The sequence below is a fragment of the Hylobates moloch genome, unplaced genomic scaffold (assembly GCF_009828535.3).
Source record: "Hylobates moloch isolate HMO894 unplaced genomic scaffold, HMol_V3 SCAFFOLD_14, whole genome shotgun sequence".
In the NCBI taxonomy this organism is placed as follows: Eukaryota; Metazoa; Chordata; class Mammalia; order Primates; family Hylobatidae; genus Hylobates; species Hylobates moloch.
Genome location: NW_026652289.1, coordinates 57,693,989 through 57,711,818, shown reverse-complemented (window position 1 = coordinate 57,711,818; position 17,830 = coordinate 57,693,989). Strand labels below are relative to the sequence as shown.

Here is a 17,830-nt window from a genome sequence, read left to right as displayed (position 1 = left end):
GCCTTGGCCTCCCAACGTGCTGTCATTACAGACGTGAGCCACTGCGCCCGGCCTAAATGTCCATATTGCTCTTATCATTTCTATCTATTCAGTCACCCTTTAATCAAAGTGCCAATTTTCTTTGCTCAGAAAGCCATTACCATGCAGAAACATGAAAATATCCACATTGTTTCTTGACACAGAGTCGCCTCACACCTAAGGCATGGCTGTTCTTGGACTTCAGATATATAATCTGGGTATTCATTGAGGTCTCTTCACTCTATTTGGTTGGAATTGCAATGTCTCCCAGTTCCATGTGATCCATAGATACTCTTCATCTCACAGCCCCTCAATAGTTATATTTTGCTAGGCTTTGTGGAATTACACCCTGTGTACCCACATCCTAATATTTAGCCAAATACTCAAGAGACCCCTATGCAGACTTCTGGAGTTCCTTCTCTACAAGGTTCCCTCCTCTCCATTCCTCTTCACCCAAATTCCAGTAGCCTCAACAGACCCAAATTCTGACTTCTATTTCATCTACCCAGTGAGACCTCCGTTCTCTCTCTAGCTCCACTTCCCTGTGCTATGATCTGGAAAGTACCGTCAGTCAGAAAGCCAAGACGAATGTGGCTTTTATATGTCTGTCTTCTCCCAAAGATCACAGCCCTGAGCTATTCAACATCTGCTTCATATGTTTTGTCCAGTTTCATGGTTGTTTACATTGGGAAGGTGAGTCTGATGCTGTCATGGCAAAAACTGCAAGCTCTATCTACCAGATTTTCAAATCGTCATGATTGTATATCATCTCTGCCATTTACCTGTCTGGTACTTAAAGAATATGGAATTCCCTTTAAATCAACAATACATTCTTTCTATATTTAACAACCTGTGTGTTTGTGTCTGTGTGTGTGTGTGTGTGTGTATGTATCTGTCTGTCTGTCTGTCCAGGTTATTAGACGGGTTGAATTTGTTTCCTTTATATTTGTTTTTAGTATTAAAGATGATGTTTTTTTTTGTAGGACTGAAACTCAGCTTGCTCAGGAAGGAAAATAATTGCCTGATCATTAAGGGCATTGGGCTTGGTTAAAAGAGGAGGGTATTTTCTTCTTTAAAAAATTTTGCTTGCATGCAAGCAAGGAAGTTGGGATTCTCCATAAGGAGGATACTTCTGGAAGTGAAACAGTTAGGCTTGTTTATCCTGGATGCACAGAAAGGTATCACAGTGACTTAATTATACACCCCAAAATATCTTAAAAAGTAGTTTCGAACTGTCAGCTAGTCTCTGGGCATTGTTTGGTTTTGTGTTTTTAAACATTTTTTAAATTAACAAATAAAAGTTGTATATATTTGTGGTGTACAAGATAATGTTTTGATATATATATATACACACATTATAGAATGACTAAAACCAATTAACATATATGTTACCTCACATATCTTTTTTTGTAATAAGAACATTTAATGTCTTATTTAAAGATTTTATTAAAGAACATTTAAAGTCTTAGCAGTTTTCAAGTATACAATGTATTCTTATTAAATATAATCACCATGTTGAACTAATTCCTCCTGTCTAACTGAAATTTTGTATCCTTTCACGAACATCTCCCCAATCACCCTACATGACCATAGCCTCTGATAACTACCATTTTACTCTCAGCTTCTATGAGTTCAACTTTTTTAGATTCCTCATATGAGTGAGATCATGTTGTATTTGTCTTTCTGTGCCTGGCTTATTTCACTTAGCATAATATCCTCCAGGTTCGTCCATGTTGTCAAAAATTACAGGATTTTCTTCTGTTTGAGGCTAAATCGTATTCTACTGTGCATATATATACCACATTTTCTTTATCCATTCATCTATTTAAGGATGCTTAGGTTGATTCCATATCTTGGTTATTGTGAATAATGCTGCAATGAACATGGGAGTACAGATACGTTTTCAACATATTTTATTTCCTTTGGAATATACCTAGAAATGGGATTGCTGGTTCATATGGTAGCTCTAATTTTAATTTTTTTAGGAACCTCCATACTCTTTTTTATAATGATTGTACTAATTTATATTGCCAGCAACAATGTACAGGGTTTTCTTCTCTCCACATTCTCACCCACACTTATCTCTTGTCTTTTTATAAAATACTCATCCTAACAGGTGTGAGATGATATCTCATTGTGGTTTTAATTTCATGAATTTCCTTGATGATTTTTTTCATCTACATTTTGGCCATTTGTAATCCTCTTTTGAGAAATGTCTATTGTAGTCCTGTTTTTCTCATAAAACTTCCTTTTTATGGCTTAAAAAGAAATAGACAATGTCAATTATAGACCCCCAGGTTACAGACCATAGTTTTTAGTTTAGGAATATCCTGGGAAGCACTGAGTAAATGTGAAATAAGATTAATAATATTTTTCTGCTAGTTTCTTCGAACTTGTTTTTGGGGCTTGCTTTTTGGCATTTCATGGGTATTTGCTTGTTATTCTTCAAAATGACCTACTTCAGGGATGATGAGTGATGCCAGTTTTTCATAGCTGGGTGGGTTTAGGATCTAAGATTATCTTAGGGATATCCTGAGGATGTGTTATTTTTACCTCAATAGTGATAGCTAGTAGCTGATCCTCCTCCTTCCTGTCCTTTACAATTTCATTAAAATACCTTCTCCATCTCTTTCATCTAAAGAATTCAAGTTTTTTTCCAAGTTGGTTGTTGAAGAACATTGATTATGTATCTTTATGTTTAAAACACCAAAAAAGGCATTGTGGAGAGTAACAGAAGTTAAGCATATGACTTTTGTTTTCCATGAGTATATAACCTAATGACAGAGAACATACAAAGACGTGAGTGACAGAAACATGAAAAAAAACCTTGCAGCTTTTGGAAAAGCCAACAGCTTGAGAATCACAGTCTGTCACTTAGCAGTTCTAGTATAAAGAGCGCTTCATCCCTGATTGCTCTGGCAGAAGGTTCTGAAGAGCCTTAATGTTCAAAATTGTGTCCTTGAACCAGCAGTATTAGCATCATCAGGAAGCTTATGGGGAGCCCAGGATCTCAAGCCCTACCCTAGACCTTCTGGGTGAGAACTGTCATTTTAAAAAGGTCTCCTGGTGATTTAAATGCACATTACAGTCTGAGAAGCACTGCTGCAGAGGATTCTGATTGTGTTCATTTAGGTCAGGTGCCCACCTGGAATGAATCACTGCAGCCAGAGACATACAGGACATACTGAATGCTCAATCTTGGGACATATGGTCCTTATACACTAGGACAATGGGTGTGGGATCAGTTTGTGGAATGGGTTTACTACAGGGAAACGGTGTTTTGTTACCAAGGGAAGGGAAGTTGGGAAGAAAGATAATAACAATAGATGTCCAATAAACTTATTTCCTCTTTCATGCCTTTGCTCACATTAATGTTAGAACTAGCTAACTCCTTTACTTTGGGTCATTTCATCCCATTTCCTGTGTGTGTGTATGTGTGTGCACACGTGTGTGTGTTCATGTGTGTTCTACTTTCAATCTCCCCCACCCCTCATTGCCATCTGTCTGCCTGACCTAGATATCAGAGGTTCTTCCTTATTCCACAGCATGGTTCTCCTGTCCTTCTCCTGTCCCTCTCAGAGAGTTCGTATCTCTCAAATATATATTAACACGTTATGGAAACTACACATATACCTCTGCCTAAGTCTAACTTTACTTCATTGCACTCCTGATAGAGCATGTGTGCTTCACCTACTGCTTTTCATTCTACCACTAAGGCATTAACCCTTGGAGTCACACCTTTTAAAGCTGTGAATATCTGTTAAAATGTACTTGTATTAATATTACAGGGGTTCATACTTTTAGCCCTCAGGAATTATGATTCCATTAGCAAAGGTTTTTTTTTTTTTTTTTTTTTTTTCATGTAGGGAACAAAAGAGTGATGTAATCCTTTACTATTATTATTTATTTTGATGTTCATATTTTCTCTGATTTCTCAAGAAGGCTCCTGTAGTCTTTTGATGTATCCTCATTCTTTAAGTACTTCCTTCCTTTCTGGCCCAACAAGATGTTCCAGGCTCATCTTATACTTTTGCAGTCCTAGCCCTGGAATCAGCCATTTCTCCAAGGAGTTCTAATGACTTTTAGTGGAGAATGCTGTTTAGAAACTAAGATTTGAGTGCAAGGTGTGCTTATCCTTTTTGAGTTATCATTGTTTCTGGGCCATCTCAGTGGATAGAATTAGGAAATATGCATGTGTATATGTATGTGTATATGTGTGTATTTAGATAACTTAAATTGGTATCATGTACATGATTCTTCGCAGGCCAGTTGGTCTCTGTTTCAGGTACTTAACTTTCCCTTTGTAACACAAAAGCAGCCATAAATAATATGTGAATGAATGGGCAGAGCTGTGTTTCAATAAAACTTATTTATGAACCCTGAAATTTGTATTTCATATCATTTTCACTTATGACATATTCTTCTTTTGACATTTTTTCTAACCATTTTAAAACATTGAAGCCATTATTAACTTGTGGGCCATACAAAAACAGGTGATAGAGCATATTTGGCCTGTGGGCTGTAGTTTTCCAAGCCCTGGTCTTTCCGAAACACTTTCAGTTTACATACGACACACATACCTATATAGTCATAAACTGAGTAACGACATTTTGGTCAACGATGGACCACATTTACAATAGTGGTTAACTAGACTATAAAGGAGCTGAAAAGCTCCTGTTGTCTAGTGATATCATAGCCATCATAACATCATACCGCAACTCATTACATATGTGTTTTTGGTGATACTGATGTAAACAAACCTACTGAGCTGCCAGTCATATCAAAGCATAGTGCGTACAGTTATGTATGGCACACAATACTTGTTAATTATAATAAGTTTTTGGTTTATGATGTACTATATAGTTTTTGGTTTATGATATACTATATAGTTAGTACTATATGATGTACTATATATGATGTATTATATGTTTTTGGTTTATGATGTACTATATAGTTTTCCCTCCATATCTTTGTGGGATTCCTTCTAGGAACCCACTCGCCCCCTCCCATGGATACCAAAATCCACCAATGCTCCCCAATATAAAATGGCATAATATTTGTGTATAACCTATGTACATCCTTCTGTATACTTTAAATCATCTCTAGATTACTTACAATACCTATCACAATACCTACACATCACTTCATTTGTGTGAATACAATGTAGTACTTGGCACACAGTAAATTCAAGTTTTACTTTTTGGAACTTTGTGAAATTTTATATTTTATATTTTATTTTTATTTATTTTTAAAATTTTAAGTTCGGGGCTACGTATGCGCGTTTGTTACATGGGTAAATTATGGGTCGCTGAGGCTTGGTATATGAATGATCCCATTACCAAGGTGTTGAGCACAGTACCAGATAGGTGGACTTCCAAGATATGCCTTCCCCCCACCCTCCCCCATCAAGTGGTCCCCAGTGTCTTTGTTCCCTTCTTTGTGTTCATGTGTATTCGCTGTTTGGCTCCCACTTATAAGTGAGAACATGCAATATTTGGTTTTCTGTTCTTATGTTAGTTTGCTTAGGATAATGGCCTCCAGCTTATCCATGTTGCTGCAAAAGACATTTCATTATTTTTTTATGGCTGTTTAGTATTCTATGGTGTATATGTACCACATTTTCTTTATCCAGTCCATCGATGATGGGCATCTTGGTTGATTCCATGTCTGCTGTTGTAAATAGTGCTGTGATTAACATGTGTCTTTTTGGTAGAATGATTTATTTTCATTTGGATATATACCCAATAGTGGTATTGCTGGGTCAAATGGTAATTCTGCTTTAAGTTCTTTGAGGAATCTCCACACTGCTTTCCACAATGGATTAACTAACGTACACTCCCACCAGCAGTGTATAAGTGTTCAGTTTTCTCCAATGTATAAGTGTTCTCCCTTTTCACCAGCATATCATTGTGGTTTTGATTTGCATTTATCTAATGATTAGTGATGATATGAGCATTTTTTCATATATTTGTTGGCCACATGTATGTCTTCTTTTAAGAAATGTCTGTTCATGTTCTTTGACCATTTTATAATGGGGTTATTTGTTTTTTGCTTACTGATTCAAGTTTTTTATAAATTCTGGATATTAGACCTTTGTCAGACACATAGTTTGCAAATATTTTCTCCCATTCTGTAGGTTGTCTGTTTACTCTGTTGGTAGTTTCTTTTGCTGTGCAGAAGCTGTTTAGTTTAATTAGGTCCTACTTGTCAATTTTTTGTTTTGTTGCATTGTTTTTGAAGACTTAGTCATAAATTCTTTACCAAGGCCAATGTCCAGAATGGTATTTCCTTGGTTTTCTCCTAGGGTATTTATTGGTTTAGGTCTTAGATTTAAGTCTTTAATGCATGTTGAGTTAATTTTTGTATATGGTGAGAGGAAGGGGTCTAGGTTCAATCTTCTGCATGTGGCTAGCAAGTTATCTCAACACCATTTATTGAATAGGGAATACTTTCCCCATTGTTCGTTATTGTTGACTTTGTCAATGATCAAGTAGTTGTAGGTGTGTGGCTTTATTTCTGGGTTCTCTATCCTGTTCCATTGGTCCATGTTTCTGTTTTCGTACCAGTACCATGCTGTTTCAGTTACTGTAGCTTTGTAATATAGTTTGAGGTTAGGTAATGTTATGCCTCTGGATTCATTCTTTTTATTAGGATTGCTGTGGCTATTCCAGCTCTCTTTTGGTTCCTCCATATAGATTTTTAAAATGCTTTTTTCTAATTCTGTGAAAAATGACATTGGTAGTATGATAGGAATGGCACTGAATCTGTAAATTGCTTTGGGTAGTATGGTCATTTTATCGATGTTGATTCTTTTTATCCATGAGCATGGAATGTGTTTCTGTTTGTTTATGTTGCCTCTGATTTCTTTCAGCAATGCATTGTATTGCTCATTGTAGACATCTTTTCCCTCCTTAGTAAGCTGTATCCCTAGGTATTTTATTCTTTTTCTGGCTACTACAAATGGGATTGTGTTCTTGATTTTGCTGACCCTAGACATTATTGTATAGAAATGCTACTGATTTTCTTACATTGATTTTGTATCCTGAAACTTTACTAAAGTTGTTTATCAGTTGTAGAAGCCTTGTGATGGAGTCTGTGGGTTTTCCTAGGTATAGAATTATATCGTCCATGCAGATAAACGGTTTAGCTTTCTGTCTCCCTAATTTAGATGCCTTTTATTTCTTTTTCTTGCCTGATAGCTCTGGTTAGGACTTCTAGTACTATGTTGAATAGGAGCAGTGAAAATGGGCATCCTTGTCTTTTTCCAGTTCTCAAGGGGAATGCTTCCAGCTTTTGCCCATTCAGTAAGATGACATTGGCTATAGGTTTATGTTATATGGGTCTTATTATTTTGAAGTATTTTCCTTTGATGCCTAATTTGTTGATGGTTTTTAACATGGAGGGATGTTGAATTTTTTTGAAGGGGTTTTCTGTGTCTATTGAGATGGTCATATGGTTTTTGTTATTAATTCAGTTTATGTGGTGAATCACACTTATTGATTTGTGTATGTTAAACCAACTTTGCATCCCAGGAATAAAGTCTACTTGATCATGGTGAATTAGCTTTTTGATGTGCTTCTGGATTTGCGTGTATTTTGTTGAGGATTTTTGCATCTGTATTCATCAGGGATGTTGGCATGAAGCTTTTTTTTTTTCTGTGTCTCTGCTGGGCTTTGATATCAGAATGATGCTGGCTTTGTAGTCTGAATTAGGGCATAGTCCCTCCTTCTCAATTTTTTGAAATAAATTTAGTAGGATTGGCACTAGCTCTTCTTTGTATATCTGGTAGAATTCAACTGTGAATCCATCTGGTCTAGGGCTTTTTTGATTGGTAGACTTTTTATTATTGACTTAATTTCTGAACTCATTATTGGACTGTTCAATATTGATTGCTATTTTTATTGTGCTGTTGTCCAAGTGTGTGGTTGATTTGATTTTGATTTTTGAATTTGCTGAGACTTGCCTTATGACTGAGCATGTAGTCAGTCTCAGAGTATGTGCCATGTGCAGATGAGAAGAATGTATATTTTCTTGTTGATGGTTGGAGTGTTCTATAGATGTCTATTAGGTCCAATTAGTCAAGTGTCAAGTTTAAGTCCGGAATATCTTTGCTGGTTTACTGCCTTGATGATCTGCTATTAGTGGGGGTTGAAGTCCTGAGTATTATTGTTTGGTTGTCTGAATCTCTTCACAGATCGCTAAGAACTTTTTTTTTTAATCTGGGTGCTCCACTGTTGGGTTGGGTGTGTATATATTTAAAATAATTAAGTGTTCTTGTTGGATTGAGCCCTTTATCATTATGTAATGCCCTTTCTTTGTCCTTTTTGATCATTGTTGGTTTAAAGCCTGTTTTATCTGATGTATGAATAGCTACCCCTGTTTTTTGTTTCCTATTAGCCTGATAGATCTTTCTCCCTTTCTTTACTTTGAGCCTATATATGTTGTTACTTGTGAGATGTGTCTCTTGAAGACCGTAGTCAGTTGGTTTGTGCTTCTTTATCTAACTGGGCACTCTGTCCCTTTTAAGTGGGGGCATTTAGCCCGTTTACTTTCAGGGTCAGTATTGGACTGTGAGGATTTGATCCTGTCATCATGCTATTAGCTGGCTATTATATAGACTTGATCATATAGCTGCTTTATAATATCAGTGAAGTATGTGCTTAAGTATGTCTTTATGGTGGCAGGTATCATTCATTAATTTCCATGTTTAGCACTTCCTTTAGAAGCTCTTACAAGGCAGGTCTAGGGGTAATGAATACCCTTAGCTTTTGCTTGTCTGAAAAGGATTTCATTTCTCCTTTGCTTATGAGGTTTAGTTTGGAATGATATGGGATTCTTGGTTGGAATTTCTTTTCTTCAAGGATATTGAAAACAGACCCCAAATCTCTTCTGGCTTATAAGGTTTCTACTAAAAGGTCCATTGTTAACCTGATGGGGTTCCCTTTGTTAAGTTTTTTTCTAGCTGCATTTAAGATTTTTTCTTTTGAGTTGACCTTGTAGAATCTGATGACTGTGTTTTGGGGATGATCATCTTGCATAGTATCTCACAGGTGTTCTCTGAATTTCTTGAATTTGTATGTCACCCTCTCAAGCAAGATTGGGAAAATTTTCATGGACTATATCCTCAAATACGTTTTCCAAGTTGCTTGTTGTTTCTCCTCTTTCTGGAATGCAAATGAGTTACAGGTTTGGTCTCTATGTAATCCCCTATTTCTCAACGATTTTGTTATTTTTTTAAGTTATTTTTTCTTTATTTTTGTCTGCCTGTGTTGCTTCAAAGGAGTGGCCTTCAAGCTGTGAGGTTTTTATTTTTCATTTTTATTTATTTATTTATTTATTTTTTGAGACAGAGTCTTGCTGTGTCACCCAGACTGTAGTGCAGTGGCATGATCTTGGCTCACTGCAACCTCCCCCTCCTGGGTTCAAGCGATTCTCCAGCCTCAGTCTCCCGAGTACTTGACTCTGCAAGTGTATGCCACCATGCCCAGCTAATTTTTGTATTTTTAATAGAAACGGGGTTTTGCCATGTTGGACAGGCTGGTCTCAAACTCCTGACCTCAGATGATCCACCTGCCTTGGCATCCCAAAGTGCTGGGATTACAGGTGTGAGCCACCATGCCTGGCCAAGCTGCAAGATTCTTTTCTCAACTTGGTCTATTCTGCTTTTAATGCATCCAGTTGTATTTTGAAATTCCTGGAATTTTTCATTTCCAGAAGTTCAGTTTGGTCTTTTTTTAAATGGTGATGTCATCTTTCAACTATTGGGTTGTTTTACTGTTTTTCCTGGGTTGGGTGTCAACCTTTTCTTGTATCTCAGTGTGCTTCCTTATCATCCAGATTCTGAATTCTCTGCCTGGCATTTCAGCCATTTTGTTCTGGTTAGGATCCACTACTGGGGAGCTAGTGTGATCATCTGGAGGTAAGAAGACATGCTGGCTTTTAGAGCTGCCAGAGTTCTTGTGCTGGATCTTTCTTCTGTGACAGCTGATGATTCTTTATTATTTGAAGTTGTTGTCCTTTGGGTGAGGCTTTTTGTTTTTATGATCTTTATTGCCCTTAGGGTTTTTTGACTGTGGTGTAAGTTGGGTATAGTTGAATCACTTCATTTCTGGATGCTTTTAGGGGGCAAGACTCAGCTCCATACTGCTGGGATGCATGCTCTAACCCTGTGGGACTGGGACTGGGTCAGCAGCTTTGTCCTCTGGTCTCTCATGGTTGAGCTTTGGCTGGGATAGAGAGGCTGAGGTGCTCCCAGACCATTGACAACAGCACTCCATAGGGAACAGCAAATGGGGCATGGGTATAGGTGCTCCAGCAGGGGCACTGTGGGTAGGATGTGCTTCAGTGGGTGGTGCTGTGGGCGAAAGGCACTCCGGCAGGGGCACTGAGGGTGGGAGGTGCTCTGGTAGGGGGCACCGTGGGCTTGGGAGTTGTGCTCCAGCAGAAGTGGTGGAGGCGTTGTGGCCGGGAGGCACTCCAGCTGGGGGTGCTGTGGGTAGGTTCGCTTCTGCAGGGGGAAACCATGGGTGGGTGGGTTGCTCTGGCTGGAAATGCCGCAGGCAGGAGGCCTGGAATTTTCTTTTTTTAAAATCTGAGGTTGATTGTATTCATAGATGGTAGAACACATGGATATGGAGGGCCAACTGGACCATACTTTTTACTGTTATTTTTTATGTTTGTCAGTTGTGTATATTTCAGTCCTTGTGAGCACACTTGATGATTTATTCTATTGTTCCATTTCACTTCAGCCCTCTAGGCAAATAGTAACTATTCAGAAAAATTCTCACTGATCAATATAAAGTAAGTGGCTTTTCATTAAGATTATTTCAGAGATCATGGTACCTTGCTGGTATAAAAGAGTAAAATCCCTTTTTCTAAAGTACTTAGCTTACTTAGGGGAGGAAAATTTCTAATTGGAGAAATTTGACTGATATTTAGGAATTGTTAGTTAAATATTTATGCTGTGTGATACATGCATATATGGGAATTTTATTTCTTTCTCTGTATTTTATTAAGTAAGCATAAAATGGACTAAAATATTTTCTTTTCCTTTTGGGATATGAATTTTGGTCAGTTGGGACAGACTGTTTCTCTGTAGGTTCTTTAGCAGATAGGAAGCAGATGTGGGCAATGTGGGGCGACTACTAGGGGAAGAACAAATGTATGAATAATCTGGAAAAAGATTAAAGTCAATTATAAGTTAAATGTCAGCCTTTGGACCAAAGCTTTTTCATTCTTGGTACTCTAAAGAGATGAGAGCAATTGAGTGTTCTTAAACCCTCTCCCCCCACAAAAAAAAAAAAAAAAAAGTGGGGTGGCGAGAGAGAGAGAGAGACTGTTTTTAAAAGCCAGTATTTCACTATACTTACTGTTTTATTTCCAGGTTTTTTTTTTTTTTAAACAGTCTGCTTTTGATTTTCTTTGGTTAGGTAAAACATAACCCATCATTAGCCTGTATTTGTACTTAAGAGTATTGTTTTATTTGGTTAGAGAATGTCTTTAAAATCATATGGTCTTTGTCAGTGAGCTTCTAGGAATGTCTGGCATGTTTATTGGTCAAATGCCTGGCAGATGGAAATGAAATTTTGTGAGGAATCTTCTGGATCAAATACAGATTTATTTTTACTTTAATAAAACCATTCAAAGCATAAAGACTTCAGTCTGAGTGTCAACAGTAGTAGCTGACGTGGGAGCAGTTGCCCAGATAGTACTTGCTGAGGATTGCAGTGATGTTCCCATTCCTGATGCCACTTTTTTGTTGTGCTTGAATTACAGACATAGACCATGTGAGCCTCTACAGGTCTTTTAGATCTCTGAAGTTCTTTATAATGTATACTGGGCATACTGTTTTCTTCTATACATAAAAAAGTGCTTTGTATTTAATTAAATGAAGATACTGTTTGTGTGTGACACCACCCATTCTTAGACCAATTCCATTGGCAATTATTAGATCAATTTAGTTCCCCAAAGGAATACTTGAGAGACAGCTGAGAACAGTTACAATCATTTTAGTTTAAAATTATACTTAGCAATGAGAAACAAATGATAGACTCTACAATCTAGCTTGTAAATAAATAGTAAGTAGCAATAAAATTAGAATCTATCTGTAATAAAATTAAGTTTTCCAGCTTGTCTATGCTTTTGTACATATTATTTTCACTTTTAAGTTCATCTGCCTAATTAGTAATATATATTGGGTCATAGCGATACTTAAATATCATGTTATCCTTTAAATAATAATTCCAAGAAAAGTGTAAGAAAATTCACTCATTCACTTTAAGGATAAGCCCTTTGGAATTATTTCAGTTCATCACATTTTTTTCATTCATTCACCAAAACTTTATTGCACACTTACTAAAGATAGGTCTTAAGTTAGGTGTTGGGGCAGTGGTCACAGTATCTTTCCAGTCTTCAAGAAACTTACAGTTTAATTCTATTGAGCTAGATTGAGTATTGGAAAAAAAATGCTCTTCAACATCTACTGGCTCTGTTACCTCTGCTCTTCACATTAGTTAACACCTTAAGGTTGAAATTAGTGAGCCCATCCTATGGTAGTTGGAGGAAAACTTAGTGAAAACCCTTTTGAAATGTATCTTAATAGCTATTGGCCACCAACATAACAGTGTTCCAGGAAAAGGAGACTTGATAGATGAAAAGATAATCTGTCAAATATATATTTTTTATAATTTAAAATTTCTCTGTAAATTAATTTTTAAAGATATAATTTACATATAATAAAATGCACACATTTTAAGTGTAGAGTTCAATGAATTTTGACAGAGTATGTACTCTTGTACCCATAACTCTAGTTGTTCACCTGAGAGAGAAACTTGGAGTTATTCTGGATTCCTTTCTTTATCACATCTAAATGATTACTAATTTCTGTCCATGCTACACTCTAAACTTCCATAGAACCTCTCCCCTCTTTACTCTCCTGACTACTACCTTGGTTTTTGACATGTTAAGCCTTGTTTTTCACCTCTATTACCGCAGTCTACTTTATATCTAGCTTTTGATTCTTATCTCTTTTCTTTTTCGTATACCCTTCATGATGTTATTAATTTGTGATTTTTCTAAAATACTATTCTGATCATATTACCTGCCTTGCTTAAAATCCCTTCATGACTCTTTACAGTTCCCATTCTCAATTATTGTTTTGATGGCGGCATCATTTATCAAATAGAAAATACACATAGAAAAGCAGATTTGTGGAGGAAAGGTGATGAGTTAGTTCACTTTAACAAAATGGAAGAAATAAAACATTGCCTTCAGAGGCATTTTTATTTGATTCAAGCTTTATGTACACAACTATGGGGGAAGGAGAGAAAAAGCCATCACAAATACCAGAAACTGTTCTGAGATTTTTATATTGATGAAGAAAATGAATTTTGGCAATGCTAGGTGGGAAAAATTATGTTTGTTCAAGCTCGTTTATACTTTAAGTGATGATTAAGTTTAAATTTATAAACTCACATCTTCACCTTCATATACTAGTTTGTTAAAAAATGCCTTCCAATATTTATCTAAACATGTCTCGAACACTATGAGTTGCATATAAATTGTGAGGTTTACCTTTTAGATTGGTAAAGGCAAGCTCTGAGGTAAAATAATTAATAACAGGGTATCTTTTTACCTTGAGTGTGAGGAAAACATAGAAGAAATATTTAAATATGACAATAAAAGCAGTGAACTTTATTCTTGCTGTAGAACTTGCCTCAACCTTGTTAGTACCTACATTATTTTCTATACCATGAATATTCTATATCATCTAGCTTTTCTTGACACAGTGAGAAGAGATTTTTAATTTAGTGCCTGAATAAATAAAGTATTTATAGTACTATAAAGTACTGGTAATTTAGTGCCTGAATAAATAAAGTATTTGTAAAGTATTTGTGTACTGAATGAGAATGACTCTAATATAAATGAGTTTTACCAAGGTGTCCTGTGGTATTATTTAGAAAAGTGATTATGTCTTTAAAAAATGAAAATCCCGGCCAGGCGTGGTGGCTCATGCCTGTAATCCCAGCACTCTGGGAGGCCGAGGTGGGCGGATCACATGAGGTCAGGAGTTCAAGACCAGCCTGGCCATGGTGAAACCCTGTCTCTACTAAAAATACAAAAAATTAGCCGGGCGTGGTGGTGCACGCCTATAATCCCAGCTACTCAGGAGGCCGAGGCAGGAAAATTGCTTGAACCCGGAGGCGGAGGTTGCAGTGAGCTGAGATTGTGCCATTGCGCTCCAGTCTGGGCAACTAGAGTGAAACTCCATGAAAGAAAGGAAGGAAGGAAGGAGGGAGGGAGGAAATGAAGGAAGGAAGGAAGGAAGGGAGGAAGGAAGGAAGGGAAATTCCAATCAAAATCCCATAGATTATTTATAGATATCAACAATTGGATTCTAAAGTTTATATGAAAAGGCCAGAAAGAAAGAAAATCCAAATCAAAATCCCATAGGTTATTTATAGATATCAACAATTGAATTCTAAAGTTTATATGAAAAGGCCAGACCTGGAATAGTGACACAATATGGAAAAATAAAGTTGGAGGATTCACACTAACCTTTTGCAAGACCGTTTTGTATGGTTAAAATAAACAGATGATCAAAGTATGTTTTCACAAATCACACAATTTATTGCCATACAAAGAGCTTATCATTTTTATTTCTAATGCTCAAAGAATGGAAGAATAACAGGAATAAACATCACAGGGAATATACTCAATAGATAAAGGACATTATCTACATATTGGATGAGTTCCAATTTAGTTTAGAGTCCAGTTTTTAAAGTCTAGTTGCTAAATTAGGATGGAAGCTTGCCTCTGTGGATGTAAAGTCTAATCAAAGTTTGGAGAGTGCTTTTCTATAAGTGGTTTCAGGAGGGATGGTTTGATCACCACAGTGTACATCCATAACAATGTGCAAGGTCCCTCAACACTAGTAAGCAGTGCCAGTGTTACTGGGTTTTGGAGGATAGTTCAAAGGCTGACAGAGAGCAACTCTGCTAGTCTGATATTTTGGTCTTTGGAGAAATGTCTGACATAGAGTAGCCCTGACAAAGCCTGAGTTATCAATCTGTCAAAATCTTGGGTTTATATGTGTTTTTAAAGTCTAGTAGTTGAGCCCAATAACTCATGTATGTGGTCTGATGAGGAGTGATATAACGTTCTTGCAGGGAGAGGAATTAAACTTCATGTTCTTACCAGAGCAAAACATGTATCATTCATGTAGTAAATAAACTAAGTGTTTAAATCATTTCAAAGCTATATAATAAAGTTCCCTTATAAAACTACAGTAATCATGACAGTGTGGTATTGGTGAAAGAGTAGACACATGTATCAATGGAACCAAATAAAAGGCCCAGAAATAGACCCATACAAATATAGTCAGGTGATCTTTGCTAAAGGAGCAAAAGCAATTCAATAGAGAAAGGATAGTTTTTTCAACAAATGGTACTGGAACAATTGGATGTCCATATGAAAAAAAAGGAATATAGACATAGACCTTACACCGTTCACTAAATTAACTCAAAATGGATCACAGACTTAAATGTAAAACACAAAACTATTAAACTTCTAAAGAAAACTTAGGAGAAAATCCAGACAACCTTCTATTTGGCAATTAGTTTTTACATACAAGACCAAAAGTAGGATCTATGAAAGAGAAAATTGTTAAGTTGGGCATCATTAAAATTAGAAACATCTGTTCTGTGAAAGACACTGTTAAAAGAATGAAAAGACAAGCCACAGACTGGGATAAATATTTGCAAAACATCTATCTAATAAAAGACTTGTATCCAAATTTAAAAAAATCTTAAAATTCCACAGTAAGAGAAGAAAGAATCCAATTTAAAATGGGCAAAAGAGCTGAAAACACAAAGAAGATACATGGATGGCAAGTATGCATATGAAAAGATGCTCAGCATCTTTTGTCATTAGGGAATAGCATATTAAAACAATGAGATACCACTACGTACCTCTTGGAGTGGCTGACATCCCAGAACACAGATACCAAATGCTGGTGAGGATGGTGAGCTGTTCAGATTGCAAGATGATACAGCCACTTTGGAAGATAGTTTGGCAGTTTCTTACAAAGCTAAAATAAATGTAGTCTTATTGTAATATCCAGCAGTTATACTCTTAGGTATTTATCCATTTGAGTTGAAAACTTATGCCCACACAAAAAGTTGCAGGTGAATATTTACAGCAGCTTTATTCATAATCAACAAAAACTGGAAGCAGCCACAATGTCCTCAGTAGGTGAATGGATAAAGAAACTATGGTATATCCATACAGTGGAATATTGCTCAGTGATAAAAAGAAATGAGCTATGAAGCCACAGAAAGACATGGATGAAACAAATGCATATTGCTAAGTGAAAGAAGTCAATCTGAAAAGGCTACATATTACATGATTCCAATTATATGACATTCTAGAAATGGCAGAACTTAGTGACAGTAGAAAGATCAGTGGTTGCCAGTGATTTGGGAGGAGGAGAGAAGATCAAATGGCTAAAGTACAGCGGATTTTTCTAGTGTCATGAAACAGTTTTCTAAGATACTTTAATGGTGGATACATGACATTGTGCATTTGTCAAAGCCTGTAGAAATTTACATAGGTAAAAAGTAAGCCTTAGTATATGCAAATTTTAAAAAATCACTTATGAGTTTAGAGGATCTCAGAAAGGAATGCAGACTGACAAGAGAATCTAACTGTATTAAAAATGTATGAAACAACCTCCCTAAAGGGGTGGGGGAAAAGGCACTGATCTAAGAAACTTTGGAAATGAGCCTGTAAGACTAAATGCAAAAGCAATTACACCTAATCATTGAACTTTAGTTGATAAAGTTGTTTCTCATTGGGGGTACACATTAAACATTCTGATACCTCTATACATACATATTGGAATTGAATAATTAAGTAAATGGAGAGTTGATGGTTTGAAGCCAAACTTCTTGTTGAAGTAGAAATGTTCAGATAAGCAAGGGAAGGAGGCTAGAATGATTCATTTGGTGATGGATTAGAGTTGGAGACATCAGTATAAACTCATCTTTAGCTTAATATAGGCACAGATGGCACAGATGGACAGATGGTTACTTAAAGAAATATTTATAGATATATGCATATACACAGGTTTCTGTACACACATATATTTTCTTGCTGTGTCAGCTGAGAGGGACTAAAGAAAATGACCCACAGTAGAAAAAAGTACACTTAGCCCCCAGATCTTTGTTTCTAATACTAGTCTCCAATAAAAGGAACTATGGCTCCTCAGAAATGGCTGATTCTAGGACCAGGACAGGAATTAGTCTAGAAAATACATGAGTATAGAAAATCTTGTAGTGCCAGAAAGTAAGAAAGTGCTCAGAAAAAAAAAAAAAATCCACATCGATGGGAACCAAAGGGGCATAGAAGCCAATTGAAAGAGCTTCCAATGGCCAAAGCTAGAACAACAAAATAGTAAAATTGTATTGGATAATAACCCAAAGCATAGAATAAATATCCATGAGTTCAGACTCAGGGTCCTCAAGGAGGAGGAGCTTAACTTCCCACTCCCTAAGTGTGGGCTGCACATGGTGACTTCCTTACAAATAGTTGAGTATGAAAAGGAGAGGATGCAATGGTAACTTTACACTGGAGAAACCTGAAGAACATAACCTCAGCCTCAGCCTTGAACATGTTGATCAGGGTCAACATCGACAGTAATAAGTCATATTAATAATATATACCAGCTGGGCATAGTGGTCATGCCTGTTAATTCCAGCACTTTGGGGGGCCAAGGTGGGAGGATCGCTTAAACAGGAGTTCGAGACCAGCTTGG

The 17,830-nt window shown here is 36.6% G+C and overlaps 1 protein-coding gene across 4 annotated transcripts in view; it reads left to right on the top strand.

Moving 5' to 3' along the window:
• LRRC49 (leucine rich repeat containing 49) overlaps positions 1 to 17,830 on the top strand; it is a 165,943-nt gene that overhangs the window by 54,352 nt on the left and 93,761 nt on the right. The gene's annotated exons all lie outside the window — the stretch shown is intronic.